We start from the raw sequence: 23921 nt of genomic DNA, 5'->3' as shown, positions 1-23921 counted from the left end.
AAATCACCTAAGTAACTCTTCCAGCACCTGGCCCAGAACGGGGCACAAGGTAGGCCCTTGTTACAGGTTTCAAGGATGGACAGATGGATGATGGGCAAATGAATTCCCTACCTATAACTGGCTTGATAATTTTTTTATAAATGTATTTCATTTTATTTAAACTCTAGAACCTGTATTTACTGTCATGGTTATGTAGAGCTGTCCCTAAAAGCCTCAAAATTCTCTATTCAGTATCCCACTTCCTTTCCCATGGCTGTTAGCAGCCCAGTTCCTCCAACCCACGTCCATCCTATCCCCTTAAAGTTCTTATTCTAGGTTTCCCATAATTATCTCACTCAAATATTCCCAGCTGAGAAGTCAGGTATTAGGTATTTAAAATATAGCTTTTGCCTAGGGGATCTGCATTTTAATAGGACACTCCAAAAGGCAGAACATATATAGATTTCTAGTAATGACATTTTAGAGACCATGATAGGAGGTGGGGAGGAAGCCTCATTGTCTCCGCCTGACTGGTAAGGCTGGCTCTGCGGCCAGGCTCCTGTGCGGGGGTGGGCATCACCATGAGGAGCCTACATCACTGTCTCCCACCACCATCCTTTTCCAACTGAGCACAGAACATCTCAGATCTAATATTTCTTCTGATAGATACTCCTGGCTGTGTCAGAAACCTCAGCCAGCGTCAACCTAGAGCTGCAAAGGCCACAGCCCCCAGGAGCAGTCCCCTCAAGAGCTAAAGGACACTAGCAGGCCTAGTCCCTGCTCTAACTGGATGTCTAGAAGCCAACAGCAGAGCGAGGGGCCATTACTACAGACATACCAGCAGGCAGGCAGACACCCACATGCCCTTCTGGGCCCTGTTCCCAGAAGTAGACCTTCAAAGGGTCCTGGTTGAGTTTCCTGAGCTTGGGAGGTACAGGAAAACTGCTACCCTTAGCTACTGAGCAGTCTATCTCCAAGGAATTAACACCCCTTACGTGAGCCAGGCCAATCTTTCTAGCAACCTACTCTGCTAGTCTGGGGCCCAAGAGGAATCTTTCTGGCATCTACTCTGTACTGATTTTTGGGCTCAGAAAAGCTATAGAAGAAGGGCTGGTTCTTCACTTCAAGGAGGACATTAAGTGCTAATGAACAAAAAGCATGGGGCTGGGTTCCATCATTACCAGCTGTGTGACCTTAAGCAAAATGCCCAACATTTACCAGCTTTCACTAGCTATAAAAGTGTAATACAACAGTAAACCTACTTCTTTGACTAGAGATGAGAAATGTAAGGCACCCAGTACAGTGCTGGGACTCACAGTATGAGTTCAAGTAATGCTAGCAATTGTTAAGGAAATGATTGTCTGCCTTCTCAGGACTTTTGGAGATGGTATTTAGTCAATGGACAGAAGGAGAGAGAAGTGACATTCCTAACACACATATACCACTACTTCCATCCTACTTTTGGATCTGTAGCCCTACGATTGTCCAGAAGAGCTGGCACAAGCCACAAGATGCCTGCCGCTCTTCTGGCCTAGCATTCAAGACCCTCCAAAGCCTGTTCTGGTCTTGCTTCCAATCTTCATCTCTCTCAGCTTCCTCAAACAGCTGACACTGTGGCCATACTTGACCCCACCATTACCTTTCCCATCTGAGTCCCTGGCTGTCTATGCTGCACAAGCGTCAACATCCTCCACATCATTCAAGACTTAAATCCAAAAGCTGCCTTCTCCAGCAAGACACTCTGACCTCCAGGTTGAAATAAAACTTGTCCTCCTTTCTGCTTCCACGGCACTTCTAAGGTTAGGGAATCCAGAAGGCTAATTCCTCAACTCTCCCTTTGAAGTGCAAGCGCATCAAAGACATAACAACTTTTCTGCCAAGTTTAGAATACTCTGGGTATAATAATACACTAAAAAAGGATGGAACACAATTAAGCCACCCATGCTTAGTCATGGGCTCTGCATTTCATTCCCAAGACAGAAGTCTCAAGCCTACAGTGGCTGGTTCCAAAGCACCTGCCTTTCCTTGTCCCTTCCCATTCCTTGGGGAAGCAGAGCTCCTTCTATCTATACCTTGGATCAATTCCTCTCCTGGCAGCTTTGAGCTATCCGCACCATCCTCACACCCATAGGATGCTCCTCTTAGTTGCCCGCTTTACTTCTCTGGCTTTAAAATTGTTGCTGGTATCCGCTCCATTTGCTGTTCACACCAGCCTCCATGTTTCTGAGATTTTTAAAACATATTCTCCTGCCTCTGAAAATTAGCCAACCACATAACCAGAAATTCTTGGACAAGTCTCTGATCAAGCCGTGCCCCCAGGCTACTAGCTCTACATTAACTCTTGCAAAGCTCTCTGCCTTGGGCTTCGATCCAAGGAAGCGCAGGCCAGTCACCCCTACACTTCCTGTTGGGGCCTTGTCCCCCACATCACTGCTTCTCATAAAAGCCCACATGTGACAGAGAACTTACTGCTAAGAAAAGTTCTTCCATTTCCTCTGGGGAACCTTTCATAATTCTCTTTGATCATAAGGATTATGTAAAAGTTCATGCCCCAGTTTTGGTTTTTAGAGCTTGGCAACAGATTTGAGGCTCTGCTAAAGGAACTTGGCTTTCTATAGAATTCCAGGGCTCCTTCCTCTGGGGTTACCTCTTGATGTCTGACAGTTCAGCCTGTTCTGCTTGGGTCTTTCGATTTATTTCCTTTTTAGCTTCTGTGGGTGCAGGCTCCTTCTACAGCCTCTCTCTGTCACTGGCAGGTCTTCAGCCATCCTGATAGAATGGTACCCACATAAAGCTGTCCCATCCTCTCTACCTCCTTGCTCCTGCATCTTTTCGTCTTGTCCTGCTCTTCTGGAAGGCAGCATGGGAGTTTAGGAGTTCTGATATTTGAGAAGGGAATAAAAAGAGAGAATTGGGTAGTTGCTTCCCCCCCTTTTTAAAGAAAAATAAGTTTTATTTTTACCAAATGTATACCTAACAATAGTTTAGATACAATAGTTCTTCTACCCATGTGTCAACAGAGCAAAACCAGCAGTTCTGCACCTCACGATTCTCTCCCCCCAAATGCAATTACTTTTCCCTCTTTTAGTTGACATTTTTGGTACTACTTTAAAAAGTCTGCTTATAAATTATTTCTGCTATTTATATTATATTCTACTATTCCTTTGGTTTTTTATTTTTAGGTATTACTGACTTCCCACTGAGGAAGATGAGGATGTAAATCTCATTTGCCACCACCAAACTCACCAGTTCTTATCAACCAACACGCAATTTCTTGTCTCCCCCTATTCCCTCTATTTCTCTATGCTAAGTCATATGGTACTTTTGATTAGATCAATTTCAGTTATTTTGATCAGATCAATTTCAGTTATGTTAGCATGACTATAAAAGTGCTCTAGCTGAACCATGCAGTATGGTACAATTACATTTCCTTTCCAGCACAACTTTTTGTTTTTCCTGAATTTAGCAACTGTATTACTTTTCATTTGCTTGCTTTTTACACTCCTGACTTAATTCAACCCAAACCTGCCCTCCATTTGTATGTTCTCTCCTCAGGGACTTCAATCACATTAAGGATTCTACTGTTTTCATTTTCTTAATAAAATCTCTCCCCAGAGCCTTTTGACCTTTTGAGTCAGGACTAATTACAAGAACTGCTAAGCAGCAAGAGCAGAAAGCTGTAATAGCAAAGGGAAGAAACTTACCTGAACCTGGTAAGAGCTCTAGCCATGGTAGAAGGGCCACCCAGCAGGGATTGTAGCCTTAGGTAAAACACAGCCTCTGCCCAACTGAGGCCCAGAAGAGATGAAGCATGGGGAATAGATATTATCACCTCAGTTTCTTCCTGCTGATCTTCTGCCAGCATCTCTTTTCATCAAACCCAATTGTAAATCAGCCAGTAAGAAAGCCCAGGTAATGCAGTATCTAGAAATCAGCCTCCTGGGGCACCAAGAAGGATGAAGAAAAGAACTGAAGAAGCAAAAAAAGGGACTAAGAATAACTTGCAAGCCATGTCTTTCTGTTTTTGGTTTACTCTTATTATTTTGGTAGAACTCATTCCCTATTAACTTTGTGAGTATAGGCACATGACAGATAAGTGTTTACAAATCTGGAAAGTATCTTTCTGTCTCAAACTAAATTGACAGACTGACTGGATGTAGAAGTCAAGGTTGGAAATAATCTTTCTTCTTTCTCTCAATCCTCTAGATTCCATTCCTGCTGTTGAGAACTTTCCTGCCATTTGAAAAGATGATTCTTTGCACAAAATCTGGAAATTTATCTGTAAATTTACACAAACTCATAGTTTTTGTATCCACAATTCTGAAGTTCCAAAATAATGAATTTGGTATGGCTCTCTTTATCACTGAGGGTGGGCACTTGCCATTTAAAATCTCTGTCTATAAATTTGGGGAAATTTTCTTGAATTATTTCCCTGGTGATTTCTTTACCTCCATTTTTTCTTTCTGGAACTCCCAATTATTTGAATATTTAACCTCCAGGACTAGTTATTTATCTTTTTTTCCTTCCTTTAATTGTCTTGCTCTGATTTTTAGAGATTTATTTAACTTTATACCAATTTTCAAAAAATCTTTTAGGTTCTCCAAATGCTCCTTTTTGTGGCATCTTGTTGTTTTCCTAAGGCTATTAATGGTAGGTTTTGAGGGAGTTTTCTGTTTATTTTTAAGTTTCCCTAAGTAGAGTTTTTCTTGTTTTGTTTTGTCTCTGCCTTTCATATTAGATGCTCTGTTGATTACTCACAAAAAAAAAAAGTGATCTGGAAGCTCAGCGCACAATGGAAGGGACTGCAACTCTGTTGGGTAAAATGTCTTGGCCATCCTGTTGGGGAATTCCCCAGTGTCAGAGTGTTGAGATCTTTTCTCTTTAGCTGGTTAGATTCCACTCTACTGTCTGTAGAACATAAGCTTAGTTGTCAGCATGGTGGGAACTAAGTAAGGGAGGAAGGCAGAGATTCAGGCAGTTTATGATCCTTCATTTACTCTCCTTGCTTCCTCTGTGGTTCTGTTCTCAGTTTTGCCTATTGTCTAGCTCGGAGTCCTCCATTTTGCACTTTCCAGAAATCACACCTCCAGTCTTCCCTTGAGGCAGAAAAAAGGAAGTCTCTGTGACACAAGGGATGAGGAAAGGACCTCCATAAATAATCCTCGAACAATTCTCATATTTTCAGTCCTACCTTCACTCCCATTTCTAAACAAACATATAATCACCAACTCACGAGCCCAGGGGAAGTTCTGAGCTGTCCATTGCATTGTTTTATAAAATTACTTAAACAATTTTTTAATAAATATTTTCTGTTTACAGCCTCATCCTCACACCTACTTCTAGGTGTATATGGAATTACTAATGTCTGAGCTTTGTGCGAACAGGACAGTTGTGTGTGCTAAGGTGCATTATTTCTTGGCTTTCTCCCGTTGCCAGCTTAGGACTCAACTTACACGAGTCTACCAAATCTTTTTCCATCCCTAGGCTTTATAGTTTCCATTTTTAAATATGTCTGTCTCCCATTTCTATGTATGTGTCTTTATAGCATTAAAACATTTTTCTGTAATTTTATTAAGCTTTAGGGTAGGGTCAGAAGTAAATGCATGTGTTAATTTCTTCCATCTTCATCTTGGAATCCAGCAATTGCATCTCTTTTTTTGGCTTTACTGAGGCATAACTGACAAAATTGTAACATATTTGGTCATCATCATGGTGATTTGATATGCATATACATTGTGAACGGATTTCCCCCATCTAGTTAATTAACATATCCATCACCTCACATATTTATCTTTTCTTCCTTTCTTTGTTTTGGTGAGAACATTTAAGTTCTACTCTCTTAGCAAATTTCAGTTATATAATAGAGTCAGTTATATAATACTCACCATGTTTTACATGAGCTCCTCAGAGCTTATTCATCTTCTAGCTGAAACTTTATATCCTTTTACCAACTTCTCCCTATTTTCCTCACCTCCAGCTCCTGGCAACCACTTTTCTATGAGTCTGACTCTTTCTTTTTTTTTAGGCTCCACATATATATACATTTATCTTTTTCTGTCTGGCTTATTCCACTTAGCATAATATCCTCCAGGTTCACTCATATCACCACAAATACTAGGCTTTCTTTTTCTTTCTCCTGGCTGAATAATATATTCCATGTATGTATATAGCGCATCTTCTTCATCCATTCATCCAATGATGGACACTTAGGTTGTTTCCATATCTTGGCTTGTAATTGCTTCCTATTGGTAGAACCAAAGATAAACAGCATAAAGAGTATAAATAAACTTGCCTCTCTTGTGCACTTTTTGTACAAGAGACAGAATCAAAGGAGACATTCACACATGAGGGGTATTTATTTCATAGGATTCATACAAATTCATTAAGAGAACACATTAGCATTACTCACCATAGAGCTTTATATCATATATTAGAATAGTTTTTTCCAGTTCTCAAAGTACTTATGCATATTTATCCTCTTTGGTCCCTGAATCAACTCTATGAAGCATATAAGGCATGTGTTACTATCCCCATTTTACTAATGAGGAAACTAAAGCTCATTGAGATCGAATGACTTATCAGAACAGTTTAACTTAGTTACAAGATTCAAACCCGGTCTTGGAATGCCAAAGCCAGTACTTTTCCTTTGGTCCATGCTTTCTCCAAGTGGTAATATTTCTGTTTTTATCACTCACTCATAATGGCATTTGACTCAAAGGCACTGGATCCGTTTCCTGCACGGTGCCCAGAACAGTCCACATCAGGACCTTCTGTGAAGGATTAAAAGAATCATAAGACTCCTGGATCCCATCTCTGAGATTTATAAGGTCTGGAGTATGGCCCAAGAATCTGTATTTTTAAATAGCTCCTTAGATGATACTAGCATGTCATTTGATTGAGAACCACTTCCTTAAAGGGCCTGGAAGTGGCTTCAAGGAGAGAATCATCAAATGCCAGTTCCAGAATGTAGCAATTTAATCATCCAGACAGCCATCCTGGACTGCCATGGTCTAAGCTAATAGCTTCTCCCCTTCCACTCCTCCCTGTGGCCCCTGGCAGACCTCACTCTGTCCTCATTACTGGTCTGCCCACTCACATAATGGAAACTCCCTTGCCAGCTCCCTCCACTGCTCCATTTCAGGTTGGGGGACTTCAGGGACTCAACTTCCTGAAAAAGTTAAATTAAAAAGCTTCCTCTATGATAACTTAGGACCTCTGTGGAATTTAGCTCCCTTAGGAGCCAGAGGGAAAGAATAATAAAGAGCCATGTTTGTTATCTGATGGGCGGCCCAGAAATGTTATGCCTGGATCTCCTAGGTGGAAAATCTAAAATACAAATACATTTTGGTCAGAGAGGAAGCACTGTGGCATCACAATCCAGGCATCTGCATATGAATGCATAGTAGTGCACAGCGGAACACACCTCTTTCCTAGAACCTGAAAGTCTCCAAGCTGAAGGTCAAAGAATGACAAGAGAAAAGACAGCTGTAAAGCAAGAGTCTCAGCATTTTATTTATCACTGAGAGTAAGAGAACTGAGCCTATTTGGCGGACCAATGGGAGAGAAGACCTTAGATATCTTAGGAGGGAGAATTCTTCTGGGAAAGAACTGTCCTAAGGAAAGAGTTGGTGCATTAATTTGTGAACAATAACTCCACGATTGGAGAGAGGGGATGACTTTAAGTATGGTTGAAAGTTCCTCACCAGATCAGATGGGCAAGCCCCAGAGTACCTACCACTTCCAGAGTCCTCTTTTAAGGGGTTACTTCTATATAAGTACTTTTGCTGCTAGCATAAAACCCCAAATTCCTTTCCCAGCAAGTGGCTTGTAGTGGAAACCTGACCCAAGGGTAGACAATAGAGACTAAAGGAGAATGTGAGGTAGCCTGGAATAAGATTTCTCAAATAGGGAAAGGGCAACTAAGTCAATCTGATTCTTCAAGAAATGTATTTTATTGATTTAACCAATATTTATTGAGTAACAACTATGTGTCAATACTATACTATTTTTAAATTTTATTTAACAAATGCTTCTATTGAACATACTCTGTGCCAGGCACTAATATACAGTGCTTTACAAATAATAATTTGTTTAATTCTCATAACAACCCTTTATATTAGGTACTATCATCCCCACTTCGAAAGTTAAATAAACAAAACAAAAAACCCACAGTGAAAACAGCCTAAGTAACTTGTCCTAAAGACTACACACTGACAAAGTTGTAGATCCAGTCCTTTAAGTTCTAGAGATACATCAATAAACAAGAAAGATCAAAATCCGTGTCCTCATCAAACTTATTTTCTATCAATGATTTTTGTCTGGACATTTGGAGAGAGAGTCAGTGGTACTGGGAAAAGAAGCTGAAAAATTCAAACAATGAAGACCAGTAGTAGAGGCCGTGTGGCAACAGAGGCCTTAGAAGGAAGTTGCAGATGAAAGGAAAAGTTAAAGATCAGCGAACTGAGGGCCCAACAAGGTTAACAGGTCTCAGGAAAACCATTCCTGTTGCTAATCACATTCATTTCCGGAGGCCCAGCTTTGTGGCTGAGTTTGGCATCCTCTAGTCTCTACACAAGATCACCAGTACTGAAGCTATCTGAGTGAATTTTTGTTTTTCATATCCTCAAGAGCCCCCAGCACTCAGCCCTGTGGAGCCCTAATCCCTCACAAAAGTAAGGACTGCAGGGAACAAAACCCAACAGGCAGTGTGCACAAACACACTCTCCTTGAGAAGTTAGGAGCATCGAGTCGCACTACTTGGGGATACACATGGACACAGAAAGCAGCACAAAGGCAGGATGATGATTCTTCCTGCCTCAGGAAGCGCAGGGCTACTAAAGGACTTCATCGGTGAGTGTCAGCGTCCCTGCGGACAGGCACCGCGGCCCTGGCCCTGCAATCCCCACTCCAGCCAGCAGAGGGGTGTGGGAGCACATCATCACCACCCCCGAGGCCTTACAACAATGGCATCGCCCACACTGGTTTCTGGGCATAACATGGGGGCAGCTTCAGCCTTTTCAACAGGACCCGGAGGACAGGCATTCTCCCTCAGCGTGGAGGGCAGGGACAGCCCAGGAGGGCAGAGGAAGCTGCCATTCCTGCAGTCACACTGAGGAAGAAACAGAAAAATGGCAGTCACCACATGGAAGCAAGGGATTTATTTATTATGCGCACATCCAAGATGCTCCTGGGGGACTCTCAGAAATAACTGGAGAACATTTGATGGGAGACTGGAACACTTCAACAGCAGCTTGTACTTAAAAATACTAGTGTTTTTAATTTTCACTGAGAACCCTCTTAAACCTTCAGGCTGATGAACCCAAAGGGAACATGAATAATTCTTTCCTTGATTTTCCATTGTCCCGCCCAGTCAGTGCTGTGCTGAAGACAGAAGGCTGTATTTACTAAGTCTGTACTTCATCCCAGTGGTCCTCATTCTCACTTCTGCTGCACCTCAGGAAGCCTCATTCCAAAGCACTGAGTCCACACTGATGGTGGCAGGGAACGTTCAGCAGGAAGTCTCAGCAATTCTGATGCAGGTCAGAAGAATTTCTTGGCAAGGGCTGGCTCCTTGGAAGGTGGTCCACTAGAAAGAGTCAGCAGTAGTTGTAGAATCATAAGCATTTTGTACCTGGAAAGGTCCATAGGGATGGCCTAATTCCCTCACATCAGGGTGGGGGTACTGATGAGAGTTTTATGCAGGAATTTCATATGACCACGCCCTTCCCAATGGCAGGCCTTACTAGCTCCTAATGTCCCCAAGAAGAGTGCCAGCCCTCCTGTCCCTTAAGCTAATCAGCCCTCTCCTCTCTGCCAGTTGAACAGGATAATACTCAAGAAAGTTTATTTTTGACCAGAAACAATAACCTAAGTAAGGTGGGCTATACAGTCTTCAGCACATCAAGGTCCCAAGAGGTTGTAAAACAGATGATGCCGATGGTGATGACAAAGAACAGTAACTCTGTAACAGCAGCGACTCCTGCTTTTGAGCCAGGCAACATGCAAACACTCCATCTACGTTCTCTCCCTGGACGCTTACCATCACTCTCAAGAAATCGCACTGAAGAAGAAACTGAGGTTCAAATATCAAGAGACACACAGCAAGTCACAAAGTCAGTAAGTGGTAGAGGGGAGCTTTGCACCCACATCTACCTGACTGTGAAGCTCAGCCCTCCTTATCTTTGGTTACATACTGCACAACATCTACCTTCTGATCTTAGAAGGGAAGGGAGGTCAGTTGACCAAGGTGCTGGGCCACATTGGGCTGGAAGAGTGCTTTTCGACCTTAGTTCTCTTAAATGGTTCCCATTGGCCAGTTCCCTTTGCTCCCTACCTCCTTGAAGTCCTAGGCATTTCTATTCCTAGGGGGAAAAAACCTGACAACTCAAAAATCTTGAGTTCTAAAAATATAGGTCTCTTATGCAGTAGGGGAGAAAACCTAGAGGCAGAAGGAGGCCTAGAGAATCAGTCTTGAGGAAAATCAAGTCAACCACATTTCCCATCCTATTCCTTTTCTAACACATTTAAATGGGATTTTAATTTCATAAAACAACCAATTTTGTTCTATTAAATTAGTCTGAAAGGATAATGGCACTGTTGTTGAACAGCCATATTAAAGATGAAACATAATCTCTCTTGACTCCATTTCCTTTGACAAAATAAGTTCAGCTACTAATGAGCTCCTGATACAAGGTCTCTTTTATAAACAGCAACAAAGGGTGTAAATTTATGAATAGCAGTTTTTGTTATCATCAATAACTATTTCCTTGTTACCAAAATACACAGAAATGATTATGGGCCCTTTTTCTCATCATGGCTTTGGTTTGGTGGGGGTAGGGGGCATAAAATAGCTTTATAATCAAACCACACTGCAGTCACACATTGAGAGCCCACAGGGGACAGCCACAGTGCCTTGAGGCAGGGCACTCTACGGACCAAGCAGACATTTCAATTTCCTTGCCAGCCTCAAAAAATACCTCCCCTAGAGTCCAAATCTCTCTTTCAGGGCAAGTAAGAAATGTTTCTCCCTTCCTAAGTGGCCTATGCCATGCCTTTCTGTAGCCTTGAGGAAGATCTTGTTTGCTCCGTAGAGTCAGGGAAGCAAGGAGCAGCCTGTCTAGGTATTGTGAGTCTGCCCAGCAAATGGCCCTTCCCACAGGCAGCTACCAGAATGGCACATTGCTGCCATTTCCCTCCTCAGGGCCCAGCTATGTCCACAGTTAACCCCAGTTGGCAGAGCATATACCCCTGGTCAGCAGTACTGTGAGTTTCAAGCCTGTGTGAAGCTGAGGCAAATGCCGAGTCCCTAGTCCAGGGACAGCCTAAGTCTGGGTGACATTCAACTAAGCCAGTGTCTGGCATTCGCTCAATGAGGGTCTGCTCAGAGCAGGAAATCTCAAGGAATGTAGAGACAAATAAAGCCTTGTTTTGCAAGGGATGAATAGTGCAGTATAAAATAAGAGGTCCACAAGCCCTTATCCAAAATCCTTAGGATTGATTTTGTGAGTCCAGAACTTTAGGATTTAGAAAGGTAATTTCATACCTAATGTCATATTTTATCTAACACCTCCATGAATATTCTATAGTGGTATTTTGAATATTTGTACTAAATGAGGTAAAAAATATAAAGAGCCTCATTTCAGTTCAAGTCAGGTCAAGTTTGCTTCTAAATGATTTATGAGTTATGAAAAATTTTATGGGAGCTGTAGATGAAATGAAGGTTTCTATGGCCAGAATTCTCACCTGGCCCCGGGTGGCTAGCTCACTGTACACCTGTGGGCAATGCATTGTTACTGACTCTCTAGAAAGAGCACTGTCCAGCGCTCTGGGCGACACGGTGGCATGGCTGCAAGGTTGCAGGAGAGCAGAGCAGAGGCTGGAGTGGTGGCAGTGCCGAGAACAGAGGCCCAGAGGATGGCTGTGCAGGATGACTGTGGGGGCAGAGGGGCCCAGAGGCAGAGACCAGCTTGCTGCATGCAGACTCGTTCTGAGTGAAATGGGATCTTAGTGATTGACCTGCCACTGTGGAAATAAAGTTGGGTATAACCCTTTCACCCCAAGAACGTTCTACTGTCATTTCTTTGGTCACACTGAATCCATAGTGAACTTGCCTGGGGCTGAAACCCATTGGGCAAGACAGGAGCACAGAGCCAAAAGAGGAAAAGATCCTGGGTGGGGAAGGGAAGAGCTCCAGATCATCTATAACACTGGACTGAGGGACAGGGAACTGAGAGAACTGACCTCTGTTGGAACCTCTGGGATGCCTACGGGTGGGTGTAAGAGCCCTTGGCTGAGAGTGGAGCCAGGGATTCATCATTCTCCAAAGAGCTGCTGCAGAAGGGCTGTGCTCAGTGTCCGTGGTGGCTGCTGAAACTGAGGGCCACCCTCCGCAGGTCTTCTGGCTGGACCTTCAAAGGCAGCTCTATGGCCAGAAGTGCCTGCCCCCTTTGTAGTCTGTCTCCCACTGAAAAGACCCAGCACCACCACCACAATCACAGAGCTGGCCAGACCACCAGGAGCCAAATGTATTTAGAGAACTATTTTAAACATGTTTAGAAGAATTTTTCATACTCAACAATATACTTACATGAAAAAAATCTCGCTTAACAACACACTCCTAAATAATCAATGGATCAATGACCAAATCAAAATGGAGATCCAGCAATATATGGAAACAAATGACAACAACAACACTAAGCCCCAACTTCTGTGGGACGCAGCAAAAGCAGTCTTAAGAGGAAAGTACATAGCGATCCAAGCATATTTAAAAAAGGGAGAACAATCCCAAATGAATGATCTAATGTCACAATTATCGAAATTGGAAAAAGAAGAACAGATGAGGCCTAAGGTCAGCAGAAGGAGGGACATAATAAAGATCAGAGAAGAAATAAATAAAATTGAGAAGAATAAAACAATAGCAAAAATCAATGAAACCAAGAGCTGGTTCTTTGAGAAAATAAACAAAATAGATAAGCCTCTAGCCAGACTTATTAAGAAGAAAAGAGAGTCAACACAAATCAACAGTATCAGAAACGAGAAAGGAAAAATCACGACGGACCCCACAGAAATACAAAGAATTATTAGAGAATACTATGAAAACCTATATGCTAACAAGCTGGGAAACCTAGGAGAAATGGACAACTTCCTAGAAAAATACGACTTTCCAAGATTGACCCAGAAAGAAACAGAAAATCTAAACAGACCAATTACCAGCAACGAAATTGAAGCGGTAATCAAAAAACTACCAAAGAACAAAACCCCCGGGCCAGATGGATTTACCTCAGAATTTTATCAGACATACAGGGAAGACATAATACCCATTCTCCTTAGAGTTTTCCAAAAAATAGAGGAGGAGGGGATACTCCCAAACTCATTCTATGAAGCTAACATCACCCTAATACCAAAACCAGGCAAAGACCCCACCAAAAAAGAAAACTACAGACCAATATCCCTGATGAATGTAGATGCAAAAATACTCAACAAAATATTAGCAAACCAAATTCAAAAATACATCAAAAGGATCATACACCATGACCAAGTGGGATTCATCCCAGGGATGCAAGGATGGTACAACATTCGAAAGTCCATCAACATCATCCACCACATCAACAAAAAGAAAGACAAAAACCACATGATCATCTCCATAGATGCTGAAAAAGCATTTGACAAAGTTCAACATCCGTTCATGATAAAAACTCTCAGCAAAATGGGAATAGAGGGCAAGTACCTCAACATAATAAAGGCCATCTATGATAAACCCACAGCCAACATTATATTGAACAGCGAGAAGCTGAAAGCATTTCCTCTGAGATCGGGAACTAGACAGGGATGCCCACTCTCTCCACTGTTATTTAACATAGTACTGGAGGTCCTAGCCACGGCAATCAGACAAAACAAAGAAATACAAGGAATCCAGATTGGTAAAGAAGAAGTTAAACTGTCACTATTTGCAGATGACATGATACTGTACATAAAAAACCCTAAAGACTCCACCCCAAAACTACTAGAATTGATATCGGAATACAGCAAAGTTGCAGGATACAAAATCAACACACAGAAATCTGTGGCTTTCCTATACACTAACAATGAACCAACAGAAAGAGAAATCAGGAAAACAACTCCATTCACAATTGCATCAAAAAAAAAAAATACCTAGGAATAAACCTAACCAAGGAAGTGAAAGACTTATACTCTGAAAACTACAAGTCACTCTTAAGAGAAATTAAAGGGGACACTAACAGATGGAAACTCATCCCATGCTCGTGGCTAGGAAGAATTAATATCGTCAAAATGGCCATCCTGCCCAAAGCAATATACAGATTTGATGCAATCCCTATGAAACTACCAGCAACATTCTTCAATGAACTGGAACAAATAGTTCAAAAATTCATATGGAAACACCAAAGACCCCGAATAGCCAAAGCAATCCTGAGAAAGAAGAATAAAGTAGGGGGGATCTCACTCCCCATCTTCAAGCTCTACTATAAAGCCATAGTAATCAAGACAATTCGGTACTGGCACAAGAGCAGAGACACAGACCAATGGAACAGACTAGAGAATCCAGACATTAACCCAGACATATATGGTCAATTAATATTTGATAAAGGAGCCATGGACACACAATGGTGAAATGACAGTCTCTTCAACAGATGGTGCTGGCAAAACTGGACAGCTACATGTAGGAGAATGAAACTGGACCATTGTCTAACCCCATATACAAAAGTAAACTCAAAATGGATCAAAGACCTGAATGTAAGTCATGAAACCATTAAACTCTTGGAAGAAAACATAGGCAAAAACCTCTTAGACATAAACATGAGTGACCTCTTCTTGAACATATCTCCCCGGGCAAGGAAAACAACAGCAAAAATGAGTAAGTGGGACTATATTAAGCTGGAAAGCTTCTGTACAGCAAAAGACACCATCAATAGAACAAAAAGAATCCCTACAGTATGGGAGAATATATTTGAAAATGACACATCCGATAAAGGCTTCACGTCCAGAATATATAAAGAGCTCACACGCCTCAACAAACAAAAAACAAATAACCCAATTAAAAAATGGGCAGAGGAACTGAACAGACAGTTCTCCAAAAAAGAAATACAGATGGCCAACAGACACATGAAAAGATGCTCCACATCGCTAATTATCAGAGAAATGCAAATTAAAACTACAATGAGGTATCACCTCACACCAGTAAGGATGGCTGCCATCCAAAAGACAAACAACAACAAATGTTGGCGAGGCTGTGGATAAAGGGGAACCCTCCTACACTGCTGGTGGGAATGTAAGTTAGTTCAACCATTGTGGAAAGCAGTATGGAGGTACATCAAAATGCTCAAAACAGACCTACCATTTGACCCAGGAATTGCACTCCTAGGAATTTACCCTAAGAATGCAGCAATCAAGTATGAGAAAGATCAGTGCACCCCTATGTTCATCGCAGCACTATTTACAATAGCCAAGAATTGGAAGCAACCTAAATGTCCATCGATAGATGAATGGATAAAGAAGATGTGGTACATATACACAATGGAATACTACTCAGCCATAAGAAAAGGGCAAATCCAACCATTTGCAGCAACATGGATGGAGCTGGAGGGCATAATGCTCAGTGAAACAAGCCAAGCGGAGAAAGAGAAATACCAAATGATTTCTCTTATCTGTGGAATATAAGATCAAAGGAAAAACTGAAGGAACAAAACAGCAGCAGAATCACAGAACTCAAGAATGGACTAACAGGCACCAAAGGGAAAGGGACTGGGGAGGATGGGTGGGTAGGGAGGGATAAGGGGGGGGAGAAGTAGGGGGTGTTAAGATTAGCATGCATGGGGGGTAGGAGAAAAGGGAGGGCTGTACAACACAGAGAAGGAAGTAGTGATTCTACAACATTTTGCTATGCTGATGGACAGTGACTGTAAAGGGGTTTACAGGGGGGACCTGGTATAGGGGAGAGTCTAGTAAACATAATATTCGTCATGTAAGTGTAGATTAGTGATACCAAAAACAAAACAAAACAAAGCAAAACAAAACAAAAAAGGGCAGTTCCTGTGTGGTAACCTCCAATGAGTTCTACACAAGGGTATAAAGGGCATATAAAAGTGCAGGCAAAGGGTCTGTTTGTGTTTATACAGAGGATCAAAGCCTAATTGGGCTACCCCGAAAATGAACTAAGATCCGATATGAAAAAGAACTTCCAACATCTGCACTCTCTGGAAGACTCATGCCAGAAGATGATCATCAAAAAACCCCAACAAGGATCCACGCACTGCTACAGCTGTAGATGCACTCATCCCACCAGTTCCTGGACTTGCCATGGGAATGAGGAAGGAGATATCTAAGCTGGCCTGTGCAGACAGTAAAACAACAAATTTGACTGGATCTATACTGTTGGAACTCAATCAAGAATTAGGAGAAGTGCAAATTGTAGCGCTCCAAAATCTTACAACTACAGACTATTTACTGTTAAAAGAACATAAGGGATGTGAACATTCCCCAAGAATGGGTTGTTTTAATTTGTCTGATTTCTCTCAGACTGTTCAAGTTCAGTTGGACAATATCCACCATATGATAGATAAGTTTTCACAAACGCCTAAGGTGCCTAACTGGTTTTCTTGGTTTCACTGGAGATGGCTGGTAATTACAGGTATGCTTTGGTTAGGTAACTATATTCCTATTATGTTAATGTGTGTGCACAATTTAATTAGTAGTTTAAAATCTATCCATGCTGAATTTACTCTACAAGAAGATATGTCAAAGAAATAATCAATCTTCCCATGTTTTCTTCCGCCTGCTACTTCTATAGCTTTTCTTCTTCCTTCCTAATTACAACCCTTAAATAGAATTCGTGCCTCATATCAAATTTACCGAGTATCATAATTCTTCCAAGTGGTAAAGATACCTCAAGACAAATGCTGGGCATAGAAGCTACAGGGCATAAATATGCAAAGAAATAAAAAGCTAACCATTTCAAACAATAAGGCTTCTCTCTCACTTACCAACTTTACGTTTCCCTGTATGGCCCCGGAAGATGACTGGTTAGCCAGAGACGGGTAAGATTCCTCAAGGGAGGAACAACCTAAGACAGGCACAGTTGCAGGGGGGTCATCAGGTGAGAAATTGGGGATCAACAGAGGTGAGGCTTAGAACCTCACCCCCCCGTTCTGAGAGAAATCTTCTGCATACGTGGATGTTTTATTGCCCTTGTCTAGCTTGGATTAACACATAGTCTACAGGCACACACCTGATCATCTACATTTGCTCTCTTACAACACTAAACTTTGTTTTCTACCTTTATCTTGTATCTACCTACCACTTCAGCATTTTATTAAAAATAATAATAATAAAGAGAGAAATGTGGTATCCACATATAAATCAAGTATAACAACCAAATGAGTATTCATATTGGAACTGACTGTTTATAGTTCATAATGCATGAGCAAAACCGAAGGTTTCTGTGATGACTGCCCTTGTACTGTTCACCATGTAAGAGCTTATTCATTATGTAAGAATTTGTTCTCCATGTAAGAACTTGTTTGTTATGCCTCAGAAGATTGGAGACTGATGAAAATTAGGCTTGGGGTGGATTAATGATTGTGCACTGAGCATTGACTCCCCTATACAGAATTTTATTGTTGTTAACAACCATTTGATCAATAAATATGAGAGATGCCCTCACAAAAAAAAAAAAAAAAGAGGACAGACTTACAATGGTAAAATAAATAAGTAACCGGGATGTAATGTATAGCATAAGGAATATAGTCAAAATATTGTAACAGCTTGGTAGGGTGATAGCTGGAACCTAGAATTATGTATATAAATGTTTTATCACTGTGTTGTACACTTGAAACTAATGTAATGTAAGACTGTGTGTCAACTCCCCTTCAATAAAAAATAATTATCTGACAAAAAAAAAAAAAAAAAAAAGAAAAAGGTTCACCATTAAGGGTAGATGTTTAAAAATACGTGAAGCTTACCTTCTGGCAAAGACAGAACTATAAGGACAAAGAAGAAATCAGTGGTTGCCAAGAACTGGGTAGGGGAGGGGGAATTGAAAACAAAGGGGTATGAAGGAACTTTCTGGCATGGTCAACATTCAAAGAACTCAACACTGAAATAAGGTGGGTTTTACTATATGTAAATATCACCTCAATAAACCTGGTTTATAAATAAATAAATAAATAACATCTAAGGGGTGGTGGGCAACCTGCTTAGGGACAGATCATGTTGCAGGAGAAGAGGATGACAAGTGAGCGGAGCTCAGAACCTCAGGTAACAGCTAGATGCAGATGGGTGGGGAAAGAGGACCCTGTGATGGACACTGGAAAGGGCCCCGAGGTGGGAAAGCAAGGTGCTGCAGCATCGAGGGAGTGTGTTTCAATGAGGAGGAGCCAACAGAGAGAAAATGCTGCAGAGCCCAAGTAAAATGATGTAATCATTCATTAGATGGCCGGCCAACAGTGACCTTGGTGGAGCATTTCAAGTGGTTTCAGGTGAGAAATCTGTTAACATCAAGTTGGTCTCCTACTGGCTGTGCAGTACCTCTCCCTCCTTCCTCTGCTTACACCAAACCCCCTTTCTCTCCCACTCGTTTCCAGATGTTTTTCTTTGTCTTCAGTTTTCAGAAGTTTGACATGGCATCTTGGCTTTGATTTCTCCAGGTTTATCTTGTTTGGGGTTTGTTCAACTTCTTGATCTTTCACCAAATTTGGGTAATTTTCAGTCATTATTTCCTGGAGTATTTTTTTATCCCCACATGCTTTGTTCTCTCCTGAGACATCAGTGACCCAGTGTTTGGTCTTTTGTTGTTATGTAGGTCCCTGCAGATCTTTTAAGTCTGTTTTCTCTCTGTTCAGATTGGGTGAATTCTGTTGAGTTGTTCTCAAGTTCACTGATCTATCCTCTGTCATCCCCAAACTATTACTGAGCCCATTGAGCGAGTTTTTTTGTTTTTTGGAATTTTTTTTGGTTATTGTATTTTTCAGTTCTGTAACTCCCATTTGGTTCTCTTTTATACATTCTGTTTCTTTACTGGAATATTCTATTTTTTCATTTGTTTCAAGCTTGTTCATAATTGTTCATTGAAGCATTTTCCTAATGATTACTTTGAAATCTTTGTTAGTTAATTCCAATGTCTAATTCATCTTGGTATAAGAAACTGATGATTATCTTATTCAAGTTGTGACTGTTCTTGGTATGACAAGTGATTGAGTTGTAAACCCGGACATTTTAGGTGTTTTGTTAGAAGACTTTGGATTCTTTTAAGTCTTTCCTTTTAGCAGGCAGTCCCCCTGTTTTGGTTTAGTGCTTAGGTCCTGTCCTAGTTTTGTGGGCTATGATTCTAATGATAATTTAGTTTTCAGAGTTCTTACAGTTCTCTTCCGATCTGCTTTGTCTGTGTGTTACCCAGAGGCACTCTGTAAACCCGGGTATTGTTTGGCACTTCAGTTCTCTGACTGCCGGTGCTAACATAGGTCAGTTTCATGTGAGTCTGTCAGTGAGTTCTTGGGCAGATTTAAAGAACTCCTTTCTCTAGCACCCTGTTCTCCAGGATCCTCTTTCCATTCTCTAGTCGGGAAGGTTAGGGGTGCTTCCTCCCACTGTTAGGAAATCCCGCTCACTCTCACTGACATCACGCTGGCAGGGAGGGAAATGCCACCCAGGACCTCTATCCGCCATCAAGTCAGAAGTGGGAATCCAGGCTCCCCACTAGGTCTTCACGGACACAGCGCTGGGTTGTGGGGTGGGGGAGGGAAGCACGGCCCCGCCTCACTCATTCCCACTAAGTGAGGGGCAGAAATCCAGACTCCCTGCCCAGTCTCTCCTGGGACCACAGGCAAGGACCATTCATCACCTTTGATGGGGGCGGCAGATTGTCAGAGAGGTTTGTCCTGTGCTGCTCCTTTCCTGGTCCTTTGACTATAAAGAGCAGGCTTTTCTTGGGGCTTCATTTTTTCTTCTGTGCCTGTTTGGTAGTTCTTTTTTACAGGCTTTTCCAGTTCCAACACCAGCATATATGACAGATAAAAGGAAAACCCAAGGAACTCACCCCTGTGTCGTTCCTAAATCCTGAAGCCCTTAACTAATCTGCTTGCCTCTTTCAACATTGCACCATCCTCTTAGAATTGTTTGTGTGTTATGCCCGTGGTTTTTAATTATACTTGGCCAGGAGGAGCAGGGAGGACTAAGTCTACTCCCCTTGTCCAGAACGAGTAGCTGTCCATTTTTTTTTTCGTTTTGTTTTGTTTTGTTTTTTTGGTATCATTAATCTACAATTACATGAATAACATTATGTTTACTAGACTCCCCCCATCATCAAGTCCCCGCCACATACCCTCCATTTTTTTTTTTAGATGGAAGAAAAGAATTTATTGCTAAGGGCAAGGGTCTAGTTGAAAGTCAGGGATTAAAAGCCTAGAGAGAATAAATTGATGGAGGAATGAATCCTAAAAGGAGGAAAGGGGATTGAGAGCAGAGGTGGATGGCTGGCCTGACATGGGAAAAGGGAGATGTCATCCATGAAGACTGAATTTCTGATAAGAACAGAGAAGGCAGACTATAGAACTGTTTAAGGAAGGGGCTTTCCAGGTGGCATTGGTGTGTGGAAAGGGACCTGAGAGAATTGAAGATGCCAGACAGAGAGTAGTTTCTTCCTACCCAGTAGTCTAAATTGAGTAAGGAAGTAGTTGGTGTCAACAGAGGATTGACTGGGAGAATATAGAGGGGTCTACGAAGTGGATGGCTGTAAAAGACTGATTAATACCCTTTCCACCAAGATGGCCATGAGCCTGTGAATATGTTATCTTACATGGCAAAAGGGACTTAGTTGCTATTAAGGATTTTGAGATGGGGAGATTATCCTGGATTATCTGGCTGGGCCCAGTGTAATTACAAGGGTTCTCCTAAGAGAGAGGCTGGGGTAGGGGGGTGGGAGGGTAGGTCAGAGACAGAGGAGATGTGATTGATGCTGGAAGCAGTGAGTGAAATGATCTGCATTGAAGACAGAGGCAGGGGCCGGAAGCCAAGGAATTCAGGTGGCTTCTGGAAGGTGGCAAAGGCAAAGAAACAGATTCTCCCCAAACCCTCTGAGGAACCAGCCCTGCTGACACCTTAATGTTAGCCTAGTGAAACAGATTTTAGACCTTCTGGCCTCCAGATGGGTAAGAAAATGCATTTGTGTTGTTTTAAGCCACTAAGTTTGGGGTGATGTGTTACAGTATCAAATGGAAACTAAGACAACTCTTAAGCAGACATAGCTGGAGGGAGGGTAAGAGAAAGCTTTCAAGATTAGGCATGTCAGAAGAAGGCTGTTATTGATTTATACAGTTGAGATTCAGGTGTTGATAAGGTTTATTTTAGGCTGTGGTCTTGGGAGTGGAGTGGAGCAGAAAGTCAGTTCACTGAATTAACTCGGTTCTTTTAACTATTTGGGTTTTTAAAACTGATAATTCATATAACATAAAACTCACCCTTTTAAAATGTACAGTCCAGTGGTTTTTAGTGTATGCACAAGGTCACGCAGCCATCACCACTAATTCCAAAATCATATACTGAGTTTTGTTTGAACAATGTTCATTCCATCTTCATATATTATCTACAAAAAAATCTACATTATCTACATATAATTATCTACAAAAAAAAAAAAAAATCTCCTCATGCCCCTCAGACTCCAGGAGCTGCAGCAGAAACAAATTCAGTATTTTTTAAAAGGCTGTAATATATGAAGATGGAATGAACATTGTTCGAACAAAACTCAGTATATGATTTTGGAATTAGTGGTGATGGCTGCGTGACCTTGTGCATACACTAAAAACCACTGGACTGTACATTTTAAAAGGGTGAGTTTTATGTTATATGAATTATCAGTTTTAAAAACCCAAATAGTTAAAAGAACCGAGTTAATTCAGTGAACTGACTTTCTGCTCCACTCCACTCCCAAGACCACAGCCTAAAATAAACCTTATCAACACCTGAATCTCAACTGTATAAATCAATAACAGCCTTCTTCTGACATGCCTAATCTTGAAAGCTTTCTCTTACCCTCCCTCCAGCTATGTCTGCTTAAGAGTTGTCTTAGTTTCCGTTTGATACTGTAACACATCACCCCAAACTTAGTGGCTTAAAACAACACAAATGCATTTTCTTACCCATCTGGAGGCCAGAAGGTCTAAAATCTGTTTCACTAGGCTAACATTAAGGTGTCAGCAGGGCTGGTTCCTCAGAGGGTTTGGGGAGAATCTGTTTCTTTGCCTTTGCCACCTTCCAGAAGCCACCTGAATTCCTTGGCTTCCGGCCCCTGCCTCTGTCTTCAATGCAGATCATTTCACTCACTGCTTCCAGCATCAATCACATCTCCTCTGTCTCTGACCTACCCTCCCACCCCCCTACCCCAGCCTCTCTCTTAGGAGAACCCTTGTAATTACACTGGGCCCAGCCAGATAATCCAGGATAATCTCCCCATCTCAAAATCCTTAATAGCAACTAAGTCCCTTTTGCCATGTAAGATAACATATTCACAGGCTCATGGCCATCTTGGTGGAAAGGGTATTAATCAGTCTTTTACAGCCATCCACTTCGTAGACCCCTCTATATTCTCCCAGTCAATCCTCTGTTGACACCAACTACTTCCTTACTCAATTTAGACTACTGGGTAGGAAGAAACTACTCTCTGTCTGGCATCTTCAATTCTCTCAGGTCCCTTTCCACACACCAATGCCACCTGGAAAGCCCCTTCCTTAAACAGTTCTATAGTCTGCCTTCTCTGTTCTTATCAGAAATTCAGTCTTCATGGATGACATCTCCCTTTTCCCATGTCAGGCCAGCCATCCACCTCTGCTCTCAATCCCCTTTCCTCCTTTTAGGATTCATTCCTCCATCAATTTATTCTCTCTAGGCTTTTAATCCCTGACTTTCAACTAGACCCTTGCCCTTAGCAATAAATTCTTTTCTTCCATCTAAAAAAAAAAATGGAGGGTATGTGGCGGGGACTTGATGATGGGGGGAGTCTAGTAAACATAATGTTATTCATGTAATTGTAGATTAATGATACCAAAAAAACAAAACAAAACAAAACGAAAAAAAAAATGGACAGCTACTCGTTCTGGACAAGGGGAGTAGACTTAGTCCTCCCTGCTCCTCCTGGCCAAGTATAATTAAAAACCACGGGCATAACACACAAACAATTCTAAGAGGATGGTGCAATGTTGAAAGAGGCAAGCAGATTAGTTAAGGGCTTCAGGATTTAGGAACGACACAGGGGTGAGTTCCTTGGGTTTTCCTTTTATCTGTCATATATGCTGGTGTTGGAACTGGAAAAGCCTGTAAAAAAGAACTACCAAACAGGCACAGAAGAAAAAATGAAGCCCCAAGAAAAGCCTGCTCTTTATAGTCAAAGGACCAGGAAAGGAGCAGCACAGGACAAACCTCTCTGACAATCTGCCGCCCCCATCAAAGGTGATGAATGGTCCTTGCCTGTGGTCCCAGGAGAGACTGGGCAGGGAGTCTGGATTTCTGCCCCTCACTTAGTGGGAATGAGTGAGGCGGGGCCGTGCTTCCCTCCCCCACCCCACAACCCAGCGCTGTGTCCGTGAAGACCTAGTGGGGAGCCTGGATTCCCACTTCTGACTTGATGGCGGATAGAGGTCCTGGGTGGCATTTCCCTCCCTGCCAGCGTGATGTCAGTGAGAGTGAGCGGGATTTCCTAACAGTGGGAGGAAGCACCCCTAACCTTCCCGACTAGAGAATGGAAAGAGGATCCTGGAGAACAGGGTGCTAGAGAAAGGAGTTCTTTAAATCTGCCCAAGAACTCACTGACAGACTCACATGAAACTGACCTATGTTAGCACCGGCAGTCAGAGAACTGAAGTGCCAAACAATACCCGGGTTTACAGAGTGCCTCTGGGTAACACACAGACAAAGCAGATCGGAAGAGAACTGTAAGAACT

This window comes from Manis pentadactyla, chromosome 3 (assembly GCF_030020395.1).
Source record: "Manis pentadactyla isolate mManPen7 chromosome 3, mManPen7.hap1, whole genome shotgun sequence".
NCBI classification, from domain to species: domain Eukaryota; kingdom Metazoa; phylum Chordata; class Mammalia; order Pholidota; family Manidae; genus Manis; species Manis pentadactyla.
The sequence above is the reverse complement of the archived record's forward strand: the minus strand, read 5'-3'. Positions refer to the sequence as shown.